Source organism: Hypanus sabinus, chromosome 25, assembly GCF_030144855.1.
Source record: "Hypanus sabinus isolate sHypSab1 chromosome 25, sHypSab1.hap1, whole genome shotgun sequence".
NCBI lineage: Eukaryota > Metazoa > Chordata > Chondrichthyes > Myliobatiformes > Dasyatidae > Hypanus > Hypanus sabinus.
The window spans coordinates 26,307,980-26,333,820 of record NC_082730.1 but is presented as its reverse complement, the minus strand read 5'-3'; the positions used below and the strand labels follow the sequence as shown (position 1 = coordinate 26,333,820).

The following is a 25,841-nucleotide window of genomic DNA, read 5'->3' as shown; positions in this document are numbered from 1 at the left end:
TCAGAAACCACAAAACTGGAAAATAATTAAGCAACCTCTGAGGAAATGTTTAAGAAGCAGGAAGACAAACAAGACAGTCAGGTAGGAACTGATGCTAACGTTAAGCTTGATACAAATTGGAGACAAATGGTCAGTTTAATCATTGGAATATCGGGCAATATCTACCAGAGCAAAGAAACTACCACTGGATTGGAGAAATGAAAATATTGAAAAAAGCCTTTCCTTCTTCATATCCATAATCCTGTCCTGGATGAAGTTCTGCAGGTTTCACTGAGAAAAGAAGCATAGAGACAGAAAGTCAACAGAAAAAGTGTGTTGAGGCAGAAGAACGTTCCATAATCGGAAGCAGCAACAATCATTCTAACTACCATTTGTCCTTTATCTGTAGTTTACACTTGGTGACCACTTTATTAGGTCCATCTTACACCTGCTCATTAATCAAGTATCTAATCAGCCAAACGTGTGACAGCAACTCAATGCATAAAAGCATGCAGACATGGTCAAGAGGTTCAGTTGTTGTTCAGTCCAAACATCAGAATGGGGAAGAAATGTGATCTAAGATACTTTGACCATGGAATGATTGTTGGTGCGGGGTGGGGTGGTTTGAATATCTCAGAAACTGCTGATCTCCTGGAGTTTTCATGCACAAGAGTGCCTAAAGTTTACAGAGAATGGTGCAATCCAGTGAGCAGCAGCTCTGTGGGCAAAAATGCTTTGTTAGTGAGAGAATTCAGAGGTGAATGGTCAGACCAGAATGCAGCAGTAACTCAAATAGTCACATTTTACAATAGTGGTATGCAAAAGAACATCTCTGAATACACAATTTCTGAATCTCTGAAGTAGAGGGACTACAGCAACAGGAGATCACAAACAAATTCACAGCAGCCCACTTTTTTAGGCACAGGAGGTAGTGGCCACTGAGTATATACTGAACAAACCAGCTCTTTACTTGAACTGCATTGTTCTAACTAAGCAATTGCTGTTTGAGACCTTAGAAAGCAATTGCGTCCTTTAACCACCTGGCTGCCTGTGTTTAATGCACTTTTGCATCATTTTTAATAACATTCTCTCCGCTCTGCCCCATCCTCCACCTCCAGCCCTAGCCTCCAAGGATTTTTATAGCAACAGCATAGTTTCATAGGGTTCAACAGCTTTAAATTTTCCTTCTGGCACCACAAGTGCTGTTCGGCATTCTCATATCTAAACCTAATATATGGAGAGAGGCTATGTATAAATATTCCCACTTCTCATCATGGAACTCTCAACACCAGCCGACAAGCGGGATATAGGCCTGTGCAGGTATTTTCCACATGCCAGCACAGTGATCCTCTGCATGAGGTGACTGTACTTAGGCTAATTCAAATCAGCAATACACAACAAATGGCCTTACTTCTATTTAGTGTCTGATGACAAACTTCAACATCTGTTAACATTTCCAAAGTAGCATAACGTTAGACAAAGTTCATCCATTTAAGCTCCAGTCTTGCTGTCAGAAGAGTAAAAGGCTGAAAATGAATGGGTGCAACCCTCACTTATCTGCCAAACCATGAGACAATCACTCAATTATTGAAGAATAATACAGTCACATGCCACATGACACAACACAGAGGGAAGTATATCAACTCATCACGTCTGAAACAACTATCCAATATTTCCATTCCCCATGCTCCTTAACCTAAATTCCAAAAACTTCCACTTTCTATTTTCAATAAGAGACTGTTTGCAGCTTTGCGCTAGTAAACCAACCAATAAATTATCCCAAATCATTATAAGTGATACTCCAGAAAATGTGACATTTAAGGTGAAGATGAGGTCAAATGCATTGTATTACTGTATTAATGAGAAATGTTATCATAAAGATAGCATAACAAACTGATGGTGTATCATATTAAGAGTGTTACAATGAGCAGAGCAGGTTTATCAGAAGTTTATTGTAAGGGGGTGCAGATTGTGTTTGGGTGTTGCAATGAGGAGTATGGGTAATATCAGAGTGTTACAGTAGGGGGTGTAGTATATCAGAGAATATTACAGTGAGCGATTTGATTTGTTAGTGTTACAGTGAGGAGTGTGGAGTAAACCTACATTGAACTGAAGGCTGTGGTAAAAATCAAGAGACCTTGTAGCTTTGGGTCATCCTACAGAAAAGGCATGTTGTTTACAATTATCATATATTTCCTTTATTTCATGTAATTCGGCCAAAAATTAGACACTGTGTCAGGAGAAAACTTGGTGCAGGGATATACATAAACTTTATATGATTTTAAAGGAAAAGAAAGAGACAGAGAGACATAAGAGGTTTGAGCAGAGAATTCTCAAATCTAGGCCTGATTGTAGGGCTGGCAATGTTTTTATTTGTTTTTTGGAGTAGAGGTGCATAAGGACTTTGAAAAAACACAGAATAATCCCAGATTTATGATAGACCAACGGATGGTGTGGGTAAGAAATAGGAGGGTTCCGGAGATATCACAAGGGTCAATGGAGCAGGTTTGGAAGCAAAACTGTTCAGGGTCTTTCTCTCAGAATTATATCTTCTTTTTTAGAATGGAAATGAGGAAGAGGTTTTTCACACAGCTGCATAACAAATGGGAAGGTCTGGTGAAAGATATTGTGGCCAACCAGATTAAAGTCCGTGTGCAGGTTGAGAAGAAGGAAGAAGCTTAGTTTTCCTTTCTCACTTTTGTATTTTGGATCTTTCACATTCTTGTGACTTTCAGAGTAATTGTATCAATACTCAGGATATGAAACATAAATGGAGATATTCAAGCATTGTGTGTGGAAATGATGAGCACTGACATAGAGGGTTACGTATTCAAGAATCTTGGAATGGAAAGGATGAGAGGAAATGTAGTGGTCATTGCAAAAATGGAAGGGTCAAGGTTTAATATTGTTGAGTACCAAGTTAATAACTGCAGAAGTGGAAGGAAAAAAATATATAAGCTGGCTCATGTTATGGTAAGAATGTGCACTTGCAATGTTTATTTATTCACTTAAAACTTATAGGAGTTGCTGTCAAGGTTTGTGTTGACAGTCCAGCCTTACACATCCTTAACATTTTTCCAGACCTGAATGTAGTTTCTCTTTATGAGAACCTTCAAGTAATGATCTTCCCTTATTACTGCTACCCTTGTCTTTTGCCAGCACAATTCCATAATTATTACCAATACATAGTAAACATAGGAAGACTTCTATGTCTACATTTGATCTGATACCATGAGACTTTGAGGGGTCCAGAGGCAATGATTTAATCCAGGGTGCATACTGCTGCTGGCATAGGACATGCCCAGGGATCGTGATTGAAGAATATTTGACCTTCACTCTGAGGCACTTGGTTGGCAACTCTCCCAATTTAAGCATGTGCCAAATGTGGGTGAGGAGGTAATGATATGATTACTGGGCTGGGTCTGGTTGTGAACTGGTCTTGTCTGCTGAGCTGGCCTATGCTGAATGGCCCATCTGGTTTATTCTGTTATATATTTTTGTAGTGAATTGAAACATCTGAGTGACTTAGCAAGCCATTTCAAAAGGTATTTAGCATTCAACCTAAATTGACAGGATTTACATTGGAATGAAGCCAGGAAAGACACCATACTTTCTTTCCCAATGTATTTAATAAACCAGATGGATTTTCCTGGCCATCTTGAAACTCCTATATAAATAAAAAAAATAAACCTCAACCAACCTCCCTCTGTTGCACCTCCCTGTCTTTTGACAATAAAGATGTACAATAAGACCCTGGAAAATGTGGACTATGTCCCATATGCTTCCATTGTCTCAGTAAAAACCAAAACAGAAAATTCAGACTTCAAGCAAAATACACAGTTCAAATTCTTCTGGGCACCAGTGGCCCCTGCCCCTCTATAGGCTACTGAGACATGGACAACCTACTGAAGCCAAATCAATGCAATGAAATTGTGTCACCAAAGCTGTCTCTGAAAATCCTCCAAATCCACTGGTAGGAGAAATAAACTAATATTGCTGTGGTCTCCACAGCCAACCTCCCAACACTGAGGCCTTGCTTACACTCAGCCAACTCTAATGGGTAGATCATGTTCTTCAAAGGCCCAACATCTGATTCCAGAAACATTATTCTGAGTCTTCTCGCTGCATCAGGTTATCAGGTGAATAGAGAGAACAATTCAATGATGTTTTCAGAGATTTCTTTAAAAAAACGTAGCATCTACACCAGCTCATAGAGTTCACTTGCCAATGATTTTATTGAATTGTTGAGCAGGCAGGCCTGATGGTTCAGATGATCTTTGACTGCTCCTGGTGTATTTTTCCTGTTCTTATTCTTATGATTGCTCAGGATGGAGAAGGTTCATTGAGAACCTTGAGTTCAATCATTAGGGCACAGAGAAGCCCAGAGTAAAATGTGGAAGGGATGCATCACCTCTCAAGCTACCCACCTGCCACTTCATGCACCCTTGGTCCACCTGTGGCTGAATCTGATGTCCCACATTACTCTAATCAGCCAACCTAGAATGACAGAACAGAAAGGGAAATAAAATAGCCTTCAACTTTATGGCACGGCATTAAGTGAGAAGAAGATTATAATTTTTGTACTACCTTTTCATTCCAGATTTATTTAGTTAACCAAACTTAATTTCAGTTGTTTAATGCAGCAAGCAGTTTCTTTCCCTGAGTAATCTATGTTTTGTTAAAGTCGAGACTGGCAACATGCCTTGTTTATTTTTAAACAATAGCATGCAATCAGGAAAATACAAGTTCATGGTCCTGTGATACATCTCACATGGTAAACTGTATGTCACACATGGTAATAAATTCCCAAGTGTTCAACTCCGACTGTACTACCTAGCCATAGTTTTTAGAAATACAAATATTTATTGGACTGATAATAATAAGTATAACTTAGGATGTTGTACCTAGTGAGAACAAGGGGCTGCATAATTGTTGTTATGGGTCAAATTGCTTCCCATTCTGATCAAGAGTGCTCACTATATTGCACATTGTTTAGCAAATAGAGTAATGCATTTCTGATATGCTGTATGCATGCACACAAGAAGCATATACAGACTGCATACCTGACAACATAAATCATTATGCAATTGGCACCAGCCCTCCAGGTAGGCTGCAAAAATCCAGACAACTCCAGGTCTGCTATAGAGCATAGTAAAAACCTAACCCTCATCAAATTATTTAGAAGATTTCTCAACAATGTCACAATGGGACTACCCAGTGGCCAAGCATTTTAATTCCCATTCTGATGTGTTGATCCATGTGCCGTGATGAGGCCACCCTCAGGGTGGAGGAGCAACACCTTACATTCCATCTGAGTATCCTCCAACCAGGTGGTATGAAATATCAATTTCTCCTCCCTGTGAACAAAAGTCCCTTCCCCCCCTCCTCCACTTCCAACTATGATCCTTTACTTATTCTCACCTGCCTATCACTTTGCCTGACTCTCCCCCTCCTTCCATTTTTCCTATAGTCCACTCTCGTCTCCTATCAGGTTATTTCTTCTTCAGCCCTTAACCTTTCCCACCCACGTGGCTTCACCAATCACCTTCCAGCTAGCCTCTTTCATGTCCCTCCCCATCTTTTTATTCAGGGCATCTCCACCATTCTTTATAGCTCCTGAAGAGGAGGCCTGTGCTGAAAGGTCAACCATTTACTCTTTTCCATTGATGCTGCCTGCCCTGCTGAGTTCCTCCTGCATTTGGTGTGTGTTACTCAACATTATACTGTTTTGAATGTAAGGTCTGTGTTTTAAAAAGAAGTCCATTGAACCTTTCACATTTGGACCTTCTAGGATCAAGGACCAATTTTATTTGTCATACATGTATTAGGAATTGGCTGTGCTGGTCAGGATGCAACATGCAACGCAAGAGCAACAACATTCAACAATTATAAAGAATAAAGATTTAGTAAAGTTCATTGGCATGTGCTGGAACCCTAATGCAAGTTGAGTGTAATGTTTAACCTCATTAACTACAGAGATGTCCTGGTCATTATTCTCCAGGCAAGGACAAGGGCAAGAAGATGAATATACTTCTTCTTGAAAAGAGTTCTTCCATAATCCCCCAGATACAGTTTTTTGCAGCATGACGAGGAGATGCAAGTCAGCATGCTAAAAAAATTTTTATATATTCAATAAAAATATTCAGTCGTTACCTTATCATATATGAGTACTTTAATTGTTGGTTTTTCACGTGGCTGACCTGTGCCACTACCCCTCCCTCAGCTGTGCTATCAGCCTTCAGCATTCAGGATCCTAAATCAGTGTAGAAACTTCACTCACCTCAGCTCTGAACTGTTTCTTCAACCAATGGGCTCTCTTTCATAAGCTCACTTTCTCATTATTATTTATTTAGTTTTTTATTGGCACAGTTCGTCTTTTTTTTACACATTTTTCTTTTGCCAATTATGCTGCTAGCATTTAGGACAGCAATAAAGGTCGCCCATCTCTGGTGGTATTTACAGTTTCCTTCATTGTGTCAGTAGCTTCCTCTCAGTTTACCCTCAGTCATCCAAGCCCCAGGCATGATACCCACTGCACACAGATGTAGGATTCCTTATTACTGTTTTCCGTGACAGTTTTGTTTGACCAGTCAAGGTTCTTAGCCCTGAGCTGAACTCCCAAACCTGGAGGACTGATGGTGCATTCTTCGTCTAGCCTCTACTCTTTCCCCTGTTTGGCATAGGTGATCCTACCAAGAGCCAAAGCATAAAGCCCTGACTCCAGCCAACATAGCTCTTGGGTCATTGAGGCATGCAAACCTCCAAACCATGACAAGGTTGTGGTCTTCTTGGACATTTATTTGTTGCATATTGGTTGTTTGCAATTCTTTGTTTATGTGTAGTTTTTTTCTATTGTATTTTTGACTACTGTGAATGCCTGCAAAAAATGAACCTCAGGGCAGGACATGGTGACATATATGTACTTCCATAATAAATTTATGGTGAACTTTGAACTTTAAACCATCTTTCATATTTTTGGATACCTCCATCAAATTTATAATAGGATTTAATTGTGAGAAAATGGATAAAATGAGGTGAGAAAATTGATTATGTATAAGCCTATCATATCATTAGTAATATCTACTCCATTGATACTAAATGTCTCTGTGGGAATGTTTGCAGTAAACAGTGGGTCATTATTGGTTTATTTGTATTGGGTGGTTGTGTGCTATATCACCTACAACAGAGGATACAATAAAGCAAAGAAAACAGGTGTGTGTGGAGAACATGTAAGATGCTGGAGGAATTCAACGAGTCAGATAGCATCTGTAGAGGGAAATGAACAGTTGTTGTTTTGGCATTTTGTGCGGTGTGTCTGAATGGTTGAATATCTTGGAATATTCAAACCTATAAGAAGTACTGACATTTGGAGCATTGGTGAGCTTGGTTTGGTGGAGCATGTCAAGTCAAGTCAAGATTACATCATTATTTTGCACACAAGTACAGCAATGCACAGGGACAATGAAAATCTTATAGAAATTTTAGGGTGAGCCACACTTGATGGGAGTAAATTAGGGGTGCATTTCATTGAGCAGAATGTAAGGTTTTGTAGTGTAGTTTTGAGAGATGACCATGGGGATTTTTTTTTTGTGTGACTCTACATCTATCTCACTGAGCTGGAGGAGAATGGTTACTGCAGTGAAGATTAAGATGCATGGACTACTTCTGTCCAGTTGCATAGTTGATCAGTCATGATGATGATGAGTCATTTCAATATCATCAGAAAAACTTGCAAAGAGCTTTGGGGAAATTGGAAAGCAGGGATGTTAAAAGGGAAAGAGAGATTGGGAAATGGGTTTTGGAAGGAATGACAGTGTGCAAAAGAAATCCAGGTCTGGGGTTCCTTTATGTGGTGATTGTGGAACATGTTAGATTGAGAGGACACTTCCTGAAGAGGGTGAACAATTGAAACTAACAGTTTACAGTAGGTTTGGACTGGAAGCCGGCTGGCCGGCAGTTGTGTGGTTGTCAAGGGAGAAAGTGATGGATGTCATGATTGAGAAAATGCTCAGGGAAGACAGGAAGGGAGAAGGAGAGGAAACAAGAGAAAATTGGAGCTTGTCAACTTGGGAAAGAGAAGGAAGGTCATCTGAGGTGTAATACCAACATAGACTAGTTGGGTGAAACACCCTGATAAATACTCTGTTGTAAATACTACGCAAGTATTGTTACCTTTTCTGAGTCCTTTCGGAATTGTAGGAAGTTAAAAGTAGTCCCTTATAAAAGTAGCACATATTGTGGGCATGAAGAATGGGTGTCTAATTCAAGAGCGGGGGTACTTGCACCAATGAAAGTTGTATCCAAATGGGAATCAAAGCATTCAAAAGTGCAGGGTATATATAAAAAGTAAAATTGGTCTCCGTGCGCTTTTATATGCTCTGCAAGATCTGTTTTAAAAGGGTCCCTTTAAAGATATTTAATATTATTTTTAGAGCTTCTCATTCCACTTTCACACAATAAGAACTAGTTAGTGGGTTGGTTGCAATGTCACCTTACAGCGAGATCGTTAGATATGCGCGTCCCAGTCAAAAGCACTGTGCGAACGGAGCAACTGCAAGCACAGTGCAGGGCGAAGAGGGAAAATGAGAAACGAGCAGCACCTGCTTTAGGTAGATTACGGTGCTGGCGAATCCTCTCCTCACCCTCACGTTGCCCGTGTGTAAAACTCAGACCCTGAGATTAAAGACTGCTTCTTTTGGTGAGTGTGTGTGTGAGTGTGTGTGTGTGTGTGTGTGTGTGTGTGTGTGTGTGTGTGTGTGTGTGTGTGTGTGTTTGAGTGTGTGTGTGTGCGCGCGCGTGTGTGCGCTTGTGTGTGTGTGTGTGTGTGTGTGTGTGTGTGTGTGTGTGTGTGTGTGTGCGCGCGCGTGCGCGTGTGTGCGTGTGTGTGTGTATCTGTGTCGGTGTCTGTCTGTGTGGATGCAATGGGAAGCAGCTCATAATCGTGGAGCTTTTCGCTTGAGTAATTAAAGGAGCGTGGTGAAGAGGAGGGACTGTGGAGCAAGAGACCGTCTCCCAAGCAAAGAGAGAGAGAGAGAGAGAGAGAGAGAGAGAGAGAGAGAGAGAGTGAGGGGGGGGGGGAGAGAGAGAGAGAGAGAGAGCAGATCTCTTTAAAAAACAATGCAATCCAATCGTCCCAGGAGCATGCTGCAAATAGTGGAAAGAAAATATATAATATAGGAAGAAAATTGCATCACACATAACCCAGCACAAACAGAAAGAGAGACACCGCCACACACTCTACTGGAGGCTACTTTTAAAAGAGGGAATCTTTGGATTCCTCAACATTTTCCCATTGATTTCTGAAGTCCTCATGATTCTGTGGCATTGAAAAGGAGAGACAGAGAGAACCCAGCCCGCAGGTTTCACGCAGGTTAGTGACTCGCAGTTCCAACCTACAGCCATTTGTGACTCGTTTCATTTCTGGGCAGGGTGGGGGGGAGTGATATTGAAGTTGTCGCAGCTTAAAAGTTTTGAAGATTTCATTTTGCTTATAGAGAAGGAATATTCCTTACTTTTTTAATATATGAAAAAACGTGTTATTATTTGCTGAGATGATGTCTGGCATTGTTTTTTTATTGTTGAGAAAAGTTTTCGGATGATGTCGGAGCTCGGTTCGGAGACTGGAGAACTTCCATTTAGCAGATCAATTTGAACTTTCAAAGGCTTTGGGTTTAACATGTGAAAGGGGTGTGGGGGAGGCGGCTGAATTTGAAAGTCTGATTGTGTATAAGCGATATTTGCAGGGAAAGGATTAAACGTGATTCGGGTCCAGTTTTGACTCTACGAATTTGGTAGTTCCTTTTTGGTGGACTGTTTAGAACGTGGTTTAAGATTGGAGGCTGGCTGCATATGCGGGTCTTCCTTTCCATTAAACTTGTGAATGTTTCCTTGTTTAAAATCCGGCGACTTGATGTAGCTGGGATGGGACCTGCTGGGTATGGATCTGACCTGATTAACTATGTTGGGGCTCGCTTTGTGAGACAATGCTTTCGTCAGGGAGAAAACGGTGCCGGGTTCGGGGCAGTTTAAATTCGTAAAGAGTATCCTGAAAATTCAGTCATGGTCAGGGTGGGTGTGTAGGAACCGGGATTCACCAAACGCGGCCGAGGATCTGTTGGGTGTTTGTTGGGGTTTCGATCTGAAAAGAATTGTCCTCGACAGTCGAACTGAAAGTGAGGTGATATGAATCAGGTCATAAGATGTAGTAAAAGATCGAAATAGTTGGGTTGCGGCGGAGTGTGTCCGGTGCCAAGCGGCGGCAAGTCGTCTGGAGTTTCTTTTCTCGAGTTTGTATCTTTTTGTTAAGCCCCTCTCCCCAGCTTTGTGGACTGGGAGAGGCGATTGAATCGTATCAGCTGCTGTGTACTCTGTGGCCGCGTTCAGATCCGCAACTTCCCAGAGAAGGAGGACCCTTCCCGATGTTTTCCTTCCGTCCACCCTGCCTCTCTAACTCATACTTGCCCAGGTTTTGCCCTCCACACGCCAGAGGTCTTTAATTGAGCCCGGTGTTGGGGGTGGGAGCGAGGGTAAGGGAGATCCTGACTGGTTCGAACTTCGCTCAATGTATTCTAACAACCCGTCACTTTCTAGCGTAAAATCTATAGATCGGGGGTTTCCTGAAGTGTCTTTTTTTTAAGATAGGTTTATATTCGTTCCTTCGCCACATATTTTGTTCTCCCTTCGTTGCCCCTGGTGAAACTTGAAGTTTCGCATTTCCCTGATCGCCGCTGTCAGTTACGGGTCAGTTTCAGTAGCCTTCTCCAGTGCTCGCTTTCTATCTGATTGCCGAGTCCTCCAACTGCATGACTGCAAGAGCCCCTTAAATCGTCCTTAAACGATTGGTGGTGATATCTGTAGAACGTTAAATGCCGGTTTATTTTTCTTTATGATATCCTAATAGATTACCATATTGGTTTATTAAGGAGCAGCACGCGAAACTGCTGAATGTTTAGTACAAAGCCCGCGGTAAAGCCGCCACAACTTTGTGCTGTTAGTTTCTGAACTTTCAAGGCCGAATTGTTTCAGCTTTTTTTCTTATTTTATTTAAATCGCTTGGTCTCGATTTAATCGATAGCGCTCGAGTCGAGTTTAACCTCCCAGACACGTCGTAATTAATCCATGAAATCAGACTATTGCGCGGGTTATTTTCTTTAACATGGGAACTCGATGTTAAAAGAATCGTGCGCGTGAAATAATTATTTGCTGTGTCTTAGTGTCGAGCTCAAACGGTGATGGCTCGATTGTAGTAAGCGCAAAATGCAATTATTTTTCTGGCGCGTGGTTTGGTTATAGAACTCAATGCAGTTTGGTGAACGTGTAAGGGGGGAAACGGCAAGACCTTGAGAAGAGAAAGAGATTACGAGCTCTCACCAACTTCCAGACTCGGTCACATTATCACAGGACATTTACACCTGGTAATGATTGTTGCAGCTCCGCAAGACTCGGGGATTTCCCCCCATGTGCGCGGAATTTAAACTCAGTCACACGTTGTGATATCTGTCGAACAGATGTATGTTCGCTCCGATCCTCTTTTTTCGCACTCCTGTCCTCTCTGTCCCCTGAATTTCCAGAAACAGTCGCCTTTCGCAAACCTTACGCCCTGGGCATTCTATATATTTGTGCTTTCAAAAAGTATACACCTTCTACCTAGTTCTGATACTGGACCAAGTTATCCAAAATAAATATTGCATTTTAAAATTCCAAGCAAGTATTCTCCTCCAGTCATTCCTAAGGACAGTTTTGTGGTAAACTTTGGAAAGAAAACGTTTGGCTCTATGGGTGATATTCAGTCGCTACCGAGGCAATTGGAAATCCATCGGACAAACTGCTCATTTACCCTTTATGAATCAAAATGTTCTAAACCGAAACTATCCAAAAACACACATTATTTGAAATCTGCCCGAGGGCGCTGGGAGATATGAAAAGGGTTAAATTCCAAATGTCCCTTGGACCCCTTGTGAATTCACCCGTGGTTGGCGTGAGGAATTTACAATGGTGGAAATCGCCGCTGACTTCAAACTGTTTACGTGTCCATGCATTAGCTTTCAGAATATTTCCATTATATACATCAACCCAAATGCTTCCGACATGTTTTAAAGTTTCTTATTTTCAGAATGACCAGAGACTGTATATTTTTAAGTCTAGAAATGGCAATGTGATTAATTGAGGACATGCAATTATTATTCAGATGTGCCTAGCACAGTATGCAGCACGGGCTGGCTATCATTAATAAAGAGATTAACACGAAGCGCTATCAATCCCGGAATTCTCAACAGTTGAACATACAGTTGTGCATGTTTGCTTGAATACTCCTTTGAGTGGAGTGTTTAAATAATGCCTCCCTCTAATGTTGATTTCTTTATTAAATCTCACGTCCCAAGTGTAGGGTTCCCCTTTCGAAATGATTCCCATGACATCTCTAGGTTGAGTTCTATCCTAACATTGGCGGAAGGGCCTTCACTTATTCACTGCACCACAGCAGATGTGGAGACGCTGCAAAGATTTCTTTCGCTTTAATGCCAAGACACAACCAAAATAAAGCACTTGTTCTCAATTATACCAACTTGACGTACAGCGTTCGCTTGGCTGAAAGTTAAGCAGATAATCTTGGACGCATACAATCATATATGACAGCACAGATCCCATGCAACTGAACCAATATCTCGCCTCGCATAGGAGCAGAAACAAACTGTAACAAAAAAGTAGTTATGATTTTTATGGACTACCGTATCATATAAATCGAGCAATTTTGCTCCTGTATTTTTCAGTGTATTTAGTAACAAGCTGAAGTGTATTTCGAAGTCCTGAACCCAAATGCCCTTCAATTTCTGCAGAAATTTGATACTTGTGATTAGGAGGCAAACTGGACAAAATGTAATGCAACTCCGCCTGGTCTTATTATTTCTGTGCAACGGCTTGCAATTGGTAACGTAGCGACCGCCCGAGATTTTGATTTCACAAAACCAGGCACAACAAGGTGAGCTGAGATGTTTGAAATCACGGCCGTCTTAGAACTCGCCACAGAGCCTAAGTCTGCTGGGCGGCTGATTTCTTTTCTTAAGCAAGTACTCAGCAGGTTATGGGAAATGCATTTTACCTCAACAGTCTCTTTTGACCCCGCCACTGTCAACATTGCAAGTAAAAGCAGAACGAAGTCATTAAATACGTTGGTGATAACGGAAACTTTGGAATGTTAATTAGTCAATAGATTCGGCAGTCTTCGCCTTTTTTTGAAAATCTTTTTTTTCTTGTTAACATAAAATCCTAATATGTCGCTGCTGAGGACGGGGATAAGTGATGAATCTAGGGAGTGGAAACCTGGGGAGGCGAAAGTTGAAGGACACAAGAAGATGTCATGGCAAGGAAGAGGGCGGGGGTGCAAAAATAGCGACCCATGCTCCAGTGAGAGAGTAAAAGAGATCAGAGACAGAGGGCGGGGAGTGGGGGAGAGGGGGAAAGAGAGAGACAGAGAGAGAGAGAGATGAATGAGAGAGAGAGCGAGAAGGGAAGCAGGAATGAAGAAAAGCAGAAAGTGGAAGGGAAATGAAGAAAGATAAAATCTGGCCTACCTAAGAGGTACCTGAATACACCTGTGCTTAGATGGTAGACAGCATTGCTGAGTAAAGTATGGACTCGTTTTCATTTGAGATGAAATCGCGCTGTAAAAAAAACCACTGCCTTTTTATTAGAAGGGAATCGCATTCCCATCAGAGGACGGAAAGTCCTCTTACAAATCGTTTAACTTACAGTATTTGCTAGCTGGTTTTCAGTCAAAACTTTTGAATTTTCATTGCTGTTTATTGTACTTTTTTACATTTTGTGTAGATGTATCTTGCAGCAATTTCCATGCGAGCTTTCTTCAGCTTGTTTGTACTCCCCTTCTCTCCTCCGTATCCTGCAAGAAATTGCAGATAGTCATGAACGCAGAACGTTGATCTGTAAGCATCTGAACATGGCTTATTCAGACCGGACTCCAGGTTCTGCATTGGTGACTGGGTTAAGAGCTGATGCCCTGCCAACTTGACATTGCAGTAGAAATATTCAAGCCAGGTCTTCGAGCTAGAACGAGCAGCTTCTAAACTTTTCAATTATCTATCATTGACCTTCAGTGAGAACATTCGACAACCAGAGAAAAATCTTCCTTGTTAGAATATTCAGAAGTATTTATTTTATTTTTAAATGGAGTTCATTCCGCATTTGATGTAGCTAGAGATTTGCCTCTATAATTTTCTGTGCAAGATTGTCTCCGCGCTCACTTTATATTAATGGTGAGAGCTATATTTTAAGGGTTTTTTGTAACGTAGGAAAATTGGTTGCAGTTTTCATTTTTAATATTTAACAAAATTATAAAAGAGATAAAAAAACAAGGTGAATATTGCTCTTGAAATGATAAAATAATTGAAGGTTGACAGTGGACATGATTAATCTTCTCATTTTATGTTTCTTTTCAATAATTTAAGTGATTGAATATATTAGAAAGATCAAAGCTGGTCAAAATATATTGTCTTTTTTCATTTTATGCAACTACTGATGAAATAATTGAAAAATCAATTTGAAATCTTAGTGCTAATATCTTGCATAGCTATAGGGACAGAGGAAATATTTGTACAGCCATGAATGCTTCAAGTCACACGACCAGTTAATAATGTGAGACAGGCGTTACTTTGGGAAAGAACCGAATAGTTATCAGTAAAATAAGGATCGACAAAAGCAACCAAGATATAACATTTTAAGAAACAAGCATTTAGTAGGTAATTATAAAATTTGCTCATGATGTTCATACAGTGACTGCAAGCCAGCTGAGAAATACTTTCCCAATTTCCCCAGGTCTTTCCTACCATTGATTCTGTTTCCTCCTCCAAACCAAAATTGCCCCTGACTTTCCCCTCATCCCACAACCTGCAGAATGTGGTTGTGTCTTTGGACGAGATGCTTCCACGCACACAAAAAAAATCACAATGTATTAGTGACACTTCTTTGTTGGCTTTTCTTAGAAGGAAGTGAAATAATTTATTTCTGGATTTGTTTTTTAAATTATGTAACCTGATTCATAACGTACCTCAGACGTGTTGTATTTTTACTACCGTGGAGATTAAAGGTCATCAAGGGGAGTCAGAGGTTCTAAGGGAACATGGGACTTAAGTATAAAGTTTGATTCGCCTTCTCCTAATGAACCATACTTCCCTTCCATGATCTGCTGCTTCCCCACCCCCTCCTTTCTTAGGCTGAAATCCACTTCCTCTCTTTAGCTGAAATCAGAAGGCATTTTCTTTTTGTTCGTCTTCACTTTATGGGCAAATAATGTGTAAGTAGATCACCTGCCTTATAAACAAGACACCTAATTTTCATCCCATTGGGACTGACAGGATGAAAATTAAGCAGCTTTTACGGCAGACACGCGATCCATCAGATCAGTGTCTGCGCAGTGAAGGAGCCATTTTACTCATTGATAGTTACTCTTGTCCAAGTGGCAACTCTTTCACTGCACTTGGACAGTGAGCGCTAGCACGATATTGAGCCATAGAGAGCAATAAAACAGAGAATATATTTTAATTTATTGCAATCATGCACCAAAAGTTTTTCGTCTATCTTCCCTCCTTCTGTTTACTGACAGGCCTGTGAATATTTGTAGGGTTTATATGACAAGTCCTGTCTTTAGGTCAAAATATCCCCAAAATATTTTAGTTACTTTCATAACTTCCAGGACTGGCAAAGGTTCAGCTATAGCGAGGGAAGGGGCAGATATCCTTTCCTTTGAGATTTGGGGTGTTGAAGGATTCACAGTGTTGCTTTATGATGTCAACACTGGCCAGGAGTCCATAAACCCTGATCCGAGGTTCTTCCTGACTATCGGATCGTGGGTGGGGTGGGGTGGGTGGGTATAGTTGTGGCATTGTTGCATAAACTGCCGCCCTCAACAGATCAAAAACTCCTGAAGATCCACTTGGCAAGAGTGGGACTATCATCTTGGAATGCTGTCAATCATCTTGTCTGAGCAGTGGACGAGGAACAAGTCCCCTGATTGCATTTTAATACCGTGTCGGGAAGAGAGTGAGTGGGAGAGAAAAATATATCGAGAAAGTAGAAGCAAACATATAAAAATATTTGAGTTGGGTGGGTAGCAGTTTAGAAAAAAAATGTTTTTTTTCAGTCTCACAAATATATACGAAATAATATGTATTCTGTTATAGGACAGGTTAGCTCACACACACACACACACACACACACACGCACGCAAACTAAGTCTTAACCCTTTGAAGTCTATTATAAATATAAAATCCTCAGCTACACTATTCTTGGGTGAATATGAACCGGTTCTCAATGTGCATTAATGTTATGTTGTTTGGTATAAACAATAGATATCCAGACTCCTCAATCAGTTCCAGACAAACTCCAAACCCATGTGTGTGTATCTGAGATTATTTAATAAAAACAGAAATGATGCGATTGTTCAATCATAACAACGCAAGCCTTTGCCTTTCTCTCCACACAGAACCTTTTGGAATGTGCTTAATACTCCCAGTTTTCCTATCCCTTTTCCTCACGGGTGTTCTGAGCATCCACTGCCCTTTCCAAATCCAACGCTTCATAATTATTTCGTGGAAATGTCATTATTTTGACTGGCCAAGTGCAAGAACAGTTGGTACTCGATTGCACTAAGTGAGAACTAGCTACTCGGACATTTCAGAATTGTGTTTTAAGTAACTTGAACGCCAGTTGGGAACTGGGCGGTATATTTCTCTCCTTGATAGTGTGAACCATAACGTGAGCGGGCTACCACTCCTTGTGCTTCGCGCAACTGGTAATATATCTGACATCTACCCAATGCACAGATCTCTGTACAGCCTGGATCGCCGAGTTAATTTATCTTACATGATAGAAACAAGGAGGCCATGAAGATGGATAAAGGGCATCTGAATTCATCTTAGAAACTGACAGTGACTTCGTCACAACCCCGTTTTTCTCTTTCGAACCCATTTGACAGAGTTTCACTATACAGTGAACCCCTCCCGTAGTTCCTGCGTTATACTTGCTCACTCCAGTTGCGCTTGAAATCGCTGACCCCAGGGTTTTCTCATCCACACAGAGAGGGGGTAAAACCCCCGCTGGAGTTTTAATTCGTAGCTGTCAATCAGGAGGAACTTCGGGGAAATAAAGCTGGAATCATTTCCCGTGGGTTTCGGAGGGAAGATGGGTTGGCGGGTTGGGAGGAGGAGATGGATGAGCCAGGACGCCCTATTAATTCATGCTAACAAGGCACATCCATGTCAGGGCAAGCTGGTGATCGGGATAAGGATCAACTGAATGGCCTCAAGACAGCGTTCATTGCCAACCGGCCCACCGTCTTGCTAAGTTAACAAACAAAAAAGCTGGGGCAAAGAATCAGTAAGTTCTGACGAGTTGAACATTTAATTCTGTTTCTGTTTTCCATAGACATTCCCGGGAACATGAGAAATTCTTTCAGAATTTTTCTGTTTTATTTCAGGGTTTCAGCATCTGGTGTGTGTGTGTGTGTGTGTGTGTGTGTGTGTGTGTGTGTGTGTGTGTGTGTGTGTGTGTGTGAGTGTGTGTGTGTGTGTGTGTGTGTGTGTGTGTGAGTGTGTGTGTGTGTGTGTGTGTGTGTGAGTGTGTGTGTGTGTGTGTGTGAGTGTGTGTGTGAGTGTGTGTGTGTGTGTGAGTGTGTGTGTGTGTGTGTGTGCGTTTGAGCTTTCGTTGCAGTGGCTGTTTGGGAGGGGGCAGAGAACAGAAGACAGGCGGGGCTTGAGCCGCAACTCAAGTCAGGAGAGGACAAGGGAAGCTGGCAGCACGAAACCGTTGACGAGGTTTGACAAATGAGATAGCGGAGAGTCGAGGGTGGGGGCGGTCAGGACTTGGCTGCTTGACCGTTAAGCAGGGCGAATTCCTCCTGAGCGGCATTTTGCTGCAGTTAAAAAAAAGGGAAATAGTCAAAATAATGACAACTGAACTGCAGCCGAACCCTTCAACGGGTTATAGGAGTGACATCAAACAATATTCAGGGAACAATCATGACAGACTCTCTCCCTAAAACCTTTTCCTGAATTGCAAGTACTTGAAGGAAGAGGGGAAGTGCTGACATTTAAAAGTATGCACGTTGATTTGATTTTAAAACAAGCCATCCAAAGGAAGTGGAAACAGAATCTCTTGCCGTCGCAGTACTTGTCAGCTTCTGCAAAAGTATTTGGAGTGCAAGGGGTTGTTAACCTGTCTGCTCTTCTCTCAGACACCGGCCGACCTGCTCCAAGTTCCCCCGGCACAGTCGCGGCTCCAGCCCTTTCCGAGTTTGGCCTTTCTGTGACTCTCTCTGTTTGTCCCAGACGCTCTCTCACTCTCCAAAACTCCTGCAAACGCGTCGTCTTGAATTATTGTTGGGGTGAAGGAAAGGGGAGGGATGAGTCGGATGGCGGGGGAAACTTGTACTATTCGACCGCACAAGGGGGTTGGGGGGGGGGGGTATTGGGATCTCCTTTATACTGATCGTCTGCACCGTTCTGAGCCTAATAGAAGCTCAGGCTCTAAACTATCTATTGAAATCGGAGGTAATTTGCAGTCTTGCACTTGCAACTAGTATACTAACACTGTAATTACTTGCTCAGAAACACGGGTTGTGTTTTTTTTAAATTCCTTTATTGCTGGGCTGATACGGCTTGTTCTCATTTGGCATGTCTTTTGAATAGTTTTTTTTATATAAAAAAACGCTAATTGCATTCAGACGGAGCGCGGCTCCCAGTCGAGGGCTGACAGGTCCTTTGAACAATGCTTGTATGCAATGCAAGAAACTCTTTATTGTGTTGATTTGACGAAGGGATTATAGTCCCCTGACATTATTAAAGGGAGGGGGACACGAAACACTGTAATTACATTTGCTTAAAGTATCACCATCCTAACTGGATATTTTATAAAATGCCTTAAAAAATTAAACCGTTCAAATCGCAGATTGTCAGGAAATGTTAGATCGCTTTCACCTTGCGTTTTATTTTCTAAGACTGTTTGCAAGATCAAGTTAGCAAGGGAAACTTCGACAAATAATATGTTTCATTCAAAAAGAATTGTAACGACTTATTTTTGGTGTCATTTTATTTAAAACGTCGCGTTTTTGTTGCATTCTATTACAGAATTAGCATCTTATTAATGAATTAGCATCTTATTACCTTGTTACCCTGCCTTTCTGCTGTTCCGTCCCAAAACCAGGTTAGCGAAAAACAACGACCTGGGATGATTTGTATTTTGCAAATGACAGGCTTGAGATTTGTCACGAGATGGATTTTTGACCCGATCCGTCGCCCCCTGCCCACCCCCGCCTCATCTCTTCTGTTCGTCTGAAACAACAACTTGGTTTTAACATCGCAAAAACAAAATGATCCAAAGGTTTCACAAAGTTTTGGGGAAGGTGGCCAAAAGTTTGGTCGGAGCTGGGTTTTAAAGGAAAAAAGACAGATAGAGAAGCAGAGTAGTTTTGAGGAGGGAATTCTGAGGTTTGGTGCCCTTGCATCTGAAGGCAGTATTGTCAGTGGCGGAATGATTGGATTCAGAGGCGCTCAAAAAGAGGAAGGAACTACCGGGGTATAGACATTTTAGGATTATGTGACTAGAGGATGTTGCAGAGATAGTGAGGGCTGAAACTAGAAAGGCATTTCGAAACAAGGAATGATGATTTTTTAAAAAAATCCAGTCATTGCTTAATTGGGAGCTGGTGTAGAACAGCACGCGCGGGGCTAAGCCGTACTTTGTTGTGGTTGGCGCAAGGGCTTTAATGAACGGAGTACAGTGGAGAAAGGTCTGCGCTGAATCAGTGATCGGGACGCAAAAGCAATGCCTACTCCTCGAGTTAGCTTCAGCCTAGTGGTTAGCATCCCACAGACCTTTAAGCCAGAAGCTGCTCTTACGAGATTTGACCGCAAAATTGACACAGTGCTGTTCTATGGGGATGCGGCATTGTCGGAAGTGCCATCAGAGATAGGAAACTAAGGCGACTTTGTTCTTTCAAATGAATGAAAAAATATCTCGAGGCAACGTTTCAAAAATAAAACCGAACATATGGATCTCTCCCTGATGACCTATCCGGTGTACATCAATAAACTTCACACAGATGATACGCTAGTTTCTTGATTCGGGGTTCTGTGTTCTTACTATGCGTATCCTGCATGATAAGAGTGAGTTCGTTTTAGAAATAACTTGCTGGGTAGAATGCCCTGAGGTTGTAAAGGGTGCCACGTGAATATGAAATTTTATTTCTAAGCAAGCGGGGAGGAGGTTGATGGTAGCTGGTGTCTTTGCCGCTACCCAGCATTCCCGGGTCTGGTCAGGGCAGGATTAATCTCGACGCAAAGTTCGTCCTGGGAAATGTACTGATTATAGGGTCCCTCATGAAGAATGGCGGCAGCAGAAGAGGCACAGTGAGTGGCAAAGTATGCGTTGGAGAGCCCTGCTCTAAGTGGTGGGAGGAGGGTGGGCAGGAAGGAGTGGTGATTGAAAAGCTTTTTGTTTCTGAGGTGGTCAGATGGTGATGAAACGAAACAGTAATTTATGATGTCTGAAATGTTTGTACTTTATTTTGCCTCTATTGCGTCATTACACATCAGGCCAGGAGTTTTGAAATCAACATTTATTGGCTTGCAGATCAAAAATCTATACAAGCAGGCAGAACACACAAAAAAAGTAGATTCGGATCATCAGGTCTGTATTTTCTCTTTGCTGAAGAAATCTAAAGCTAATCCGGCTGGCCTGATCCTTCACTGAAGTCTAATATTCATTTATTTTTCCTTAAAATGTACAATGGATTCTCTGTCTCAATACACTCGGGATCAAAGCATACCATGCTTCAATAACGCTCTGAATAACAATTATTTCTCAAATTTCTCTGTGCACTGTCTTACTGACCATGTTAAATTGATGACCTTTGTCACTAAGTAACTTACCTTTCGGATTATTTATTCTTTAACTAATTTTAAAAACTCTACTAAATCTCTTCTCATCGGTTCTCCCTCCAATGGGAATGTTTCTAGTCTCCGTTTATAATTCTATTTTCCAGTCTGTCCCTTCATGTGAGTGATTCTGCTTGATATCTTCTCCTTCTTACAAATAAGTGGAAGCAAATACAGGAGTAAGGGTCTGATTAATAGGGTTGGATGAAAAGGTCCAATGGAGGCTACCAAGAGCATAAATACTGACATTGATAATCTGAGTTGAGTACATTGTTGTTTGCCTGATGTAAAACCACACAGTCCGTCACCAGAGCATCATCCGTATTTATTGTTTGCCATTTCTTGTTGCTATTTATCTTACGGTTATAATCCTTAAAACACTGCTGGATTGTTATATCTGACTGCTCTTTTCCTTTCTGGAAACTGTGCATTGAAATATCCAAAAAATCTTTGCCCATTCTCGATCTTCAATGATCTTCATTGAGTTTAAATTAAATAAAAAGGGTTCTTGACCTTCTGACCTTAAAATCTGCCTCATTGTGATCTTGATCCTTATAGCGTACCTGCACTGCACTTTGTCTGTAGTTGTTAAACTTTTTTTTACTGCATTGTTATTGTTTTACCTTGTTCGACCTCAATACACTGTGTTAAGATTTGATCTGTATGCAGGACAAGTTTTTCTCTATTTCGCACGGTATGGATAGCACTGTAGTGTAATGGTTAGCACATTTTATAGTGTCAGCAGCTTGGGTTCAGTTCCCACTGTTGTCAGTAAGGAGTTTTTATGTTCTCCCTGTGACCGTGTGGGTTCCCTCTGGGTGCTCCAGTTTCCTCCTACAGTCTAAAGAGGTACCGGTTGATAGGTTAATTGGTCATTGTAAATTGTCCTGTAAATAGTTAAATCAGGGAATGCTGGGCGGCATGGCCTGAAAGGCTTATTTGGAATAAATAATTAAATATATTTTTTAAATCTCACTACATGTGACAATAATTAATTAATCCTATTTCCAAATTCCTTATTTTTTCACCAAATTATGTACCAAATTCCCAATTGCCTGTGATCTATTTCACTGTTTCTCTCTCTATATTGTTATCATCTGGAACATTTGCTCCTGTATCTGCTCCAACCAAGTCCCAATCATTTAAGATCAGAGGAAAGGTCATTGGCCCAACCTTCTGTTATCCATATTGGTGAAATATGTGAGGAAATTATAAATTTCAATTGGTCAGTGAGCCTACTATATAATGTACATTTTTAACCTGAACAAAAATATAGAAAATATTTTACTGTCATCTTACACAGGACAACCAAATTTATGAAGAGATAATTATCCAGTTTGCAGAACATTTCTTTGATCAAATAGGCCACTGCATTTCTTAAATTACAGCATGAATACCCATCAGGAATATTTTACTGGGCCTGCAAGACACCATAAGAATTCAAGTATTTTCTTTCATTGTTTTACAGCCACACTTTTGCCAGCTGTGGCTCAGTGAGTAGCGCACTTGTATCTGAAGTTTGTGGATTTGATTTTCCCTCTGGTACCTTGACCACAGAATCATTGGCTCATTCTCTTGCCATGCTGAGGGAGCGCTGCACTGTTGTAGACCTTGTCATTCAGGTGAGACTTTGAACTGAAGCCCTCTCTGCTCTCTAAATATCATAAAATGTCCCCTGATATTCAGAAGAAGAGAGGATGTATCTGGATGTGTTAGTCCACATTTATCTCCCATCTAGCATTGTTGCACTTTAATGTTTTCCAGTTATTGTCTGTGGGAGCTAGCTGTGTTCAAATTGGCTGCAGGTTTTTCACATTATAACAGAGGCTGCACCTCAAAAGTTTCTAATTGGCTGTAAAGCATTCGAGATGTCCTAAAAGTGACGTAAAAGGTGAAATATCAAAGCAATTTTTGTTTCATTTTCACAATTCATTTATATTACGCTTCTCGTGGCTTTGGGATGTTTCTGAGTACTTTAATAACCATGGAAGCCAATTCACTGTTTTAATGCAGTGAAACACAGCTCCTATTTAGCATAGAGTGAACAGTGATGTGAAAATGTCTAAATCAATGTTTTTAGTGGTGTAGGTTGATGGACAAGCATTGGTCAGTCATGCAAGGAGGAATGATATGATAAGTACAGAACTGGAGGCCCTTCAGTCCATCAAGTCTATTTGATCTTTGTTGAGAAACCCAGTCATTATTCTTTTCCAGGTCAACATTTTCATTGAGACCCTAATTGCACTCAGGTGGATCTGTTGGACAGGCAATGTTGCTTGACACCAGACTCCCAAAACAATCTCTCAGTTCTGAGCTCTTGTGACTGGAAGGTATTACTAAGCAGACAGAGGAAAAGATCCAAGAATGTTCTGTAAGCCTCCTTGGAAAAATGCAAGATTCCCACTGACTCCTGGGAATGCCTGCCCCATGACTGCTCAACGTGGGGAAGGAACTCTGGAGATGGCATTCAGGACCCAGAAGCTGTTTCTCAGGAAGGCCCAAAGCATAACTGGCAGAAGGAGCAGACCACCTTACCATTTACCCACTTGCCCACCTCATCAGCCACTTCCTGCTTCACACTGGCCACTACCTCACAGCCCATACATTTGCAGTTAAAGTAAATTGTCCACAACTGGCTAAGAATGAGAAAAATCCAAACATTCTATATACAATCCCATTCTATATTCTCAAACATTTACTCATTTCTGCTTTGAAAGCCACAATTGCATCCGCATTAAGAATATCTAGTGATCATGTATTCCAGATTGTAATGCTGACTGCTTTACTTGCTCTATAGAAAAAATAAATCCCTCACCTCACCCCTGGATCTGCTAATCTGGATTCCTTTTTGATGAAGATGCCATTGCAATGGAGAGGCTACTGTGGAGGTTTATTGCATGTTGCCAAGACTGAAAAGTTTAGCTATGAGAAAGGTCTCAGCCCAAAATGTCAACCCTTTATTCATTTCCATAAAGAATCTGCCCTGCTGAGTTCCTCCAGTATTTTGTGTAACGTTGGATTTCCAGCATCTGCAGACTTTCTTGAGCTATGAGAAATTTTTGGATAAATTGAGGGGAGAGGTGTTATTGAGAACAGAGAAGAGGTTTAATTGAGCTGTATAAAGGCATGTAGAGTAAACAGGTTGTATTTTCCCCAAGGCCAAACCTGGGACTTGTGGGCTGGGTGTGTATTAGGGATGAGGTGTGTATGTTTCATGTAATTATTAAAAGGATTAAAGAGGAGACTATGTGTCAACCAGGAGTGTTGTAGGGTAGCTGGGCTCACTGCCTGAATGGGTTGCAGGCAGAAACCCGAACTAATCTACGATCTACAGAACTTTGGATCCAGTGGGGTTAGCTTTTGAACAGCACAGAGAAGATGGTTCGAAGAAGCTCCTTCCATGTCTCCATTACTTTAATTGGAGATGGTTTATTATTGCTACTTGAATCAAAATACAAAGTTTTTCTTGCATACTATTCACACAAGTTATTACACAGTGCTTTGAGGTAATACAGGATAAAACAATAGCAATGCAGAATTAAGAATAACAGCTGCAGAGAAAGTGCTGTGCAGGTAAACAATAAGGAACAGGATCATAATGAGGTGAGTTTTGAGGTTAAGAGTCCAAGCTGTCACACTAGGAAACTATTTAAGAGTCTTATAACAATGCAGTAGACAGTGCCCTTGGTGGTATGTATTTTTAGATACATACCACCCAGTGGTAGAGGGGAGAAGAAACTATGTCCAAGAGTATCCAGAGATCTTTGATTACTCTGGTTGCTTTGGTATGACAACAGGAAGTATAGATAGAATCCAAAGAAGGGAGGCTGGTTTCCATTGGAATTGGAATAGTTTCTCTTTATTTACCTGCTCTGAACTTGTCATTATTTTGTACTCTTTTATTAAATCTCTTCTCTTCTTTCTCTACTCTAATAATACCATTGCCAGATCCTCCAGTTTATCTATGTTTCAACCTTTCATCCCTGCAGTTATTTTAAAAAAAAATCCCATGGAAATGTTCACTGAAACTACAGACCATTTTCATTTTAACATCTCCTCCAAAAGAAGACAGCTCTGACAGTAAAGCTTTCCATCAAGTTAGACTTCACAATTTAAGTTTCTGATTTGGAAATTGAATCCACTGGACTAGGCATACCGAGGCATTATCTCTGATGAAAATGACAGAGCTCGTCATTGAAATGTGGGTTAAAATTGATATCTGTACCCAGCTGGAAGCCCGAGAAGATTTTTTTTGTCATATACATTGGGAAAGTAGTAGATCCCTTCTGAACCCACAATGTTTCCGATTTACTGAATGCTACCCGCTAAGCCAGCGTACTGGTGGGCAGTAATAGCTAGCAGAGTCAAGCAGACTACAAACTTGGTGTCTACGGCTTTTGGATTGCAGAGGAAGCAGAAAGTGAGACAGAAAGTGTTTCACTGTTTCCAAGTGAAAATGCAAGAAGATGAATAGAGGGAAAAATTGGTATTTGGAAATTGAGTAAAAATAACAACAGTTGGTATCAAATAGTGCAAGGATTGAGTTCTGATTGAGTTCTAAACATTGTGAATTGACTGTTTAATATCTCTAAAAAAGAAGCCAGCATGTAGTTTCAGCCTCTTTCTGATATTTTGACATTGAACTTGAAAGGTTAGTCAAATTCCCTGAATTATACACTAGTTGCTTTTGTTTTTAAATTATTGGCTTATTATCATGCATTCTGTAATTTTGCCAGCAAGTTTTTCAACCTGTTGTAATGCTTGTACAAAGTTTTGAATTAAGGTCCATATTCAATTCATTTTTCAATCTTGGCTGAGTTTAGATGAGAATACTCATAGCCTTTTGTGGGAAGATATTGACTAATGTTCACCAAGGTAACTATTGGTCTGTGAACCTTGCTACATTTATATTAAGAAAAC

The 25,841-nt window shown here is 41.0% G+C and overlaps 1 protein-coding gene across 2 annotated transcripts in view; it reads left to right on the top strand.

Moving 5' to 3' along the window:
• The first annotated feature begins 8,575 nt into the window (after positions 1 to 8,575).
• Positions 8,576 to 25,841, top strand: part of foxp4 (forkhead box P4) — a 403,429-nt gene continuing 386,163 nt past the window's right edge. Inside the window, exon 1 of one of the 2 annotated variants that reach the window (XM_059950359.1) lies at positions 8,576 to 9,349. The gene's annotated coding sequence lies outside the window, so the exon portion shown is untranslated. Of the gene's footprint in view, positions 9,350 to 12,922; positions 13,555 to 25,841 lie in introns of those variants that run through there. The other variant, XM_059950360.1, reaches the window with a different exon arrangement.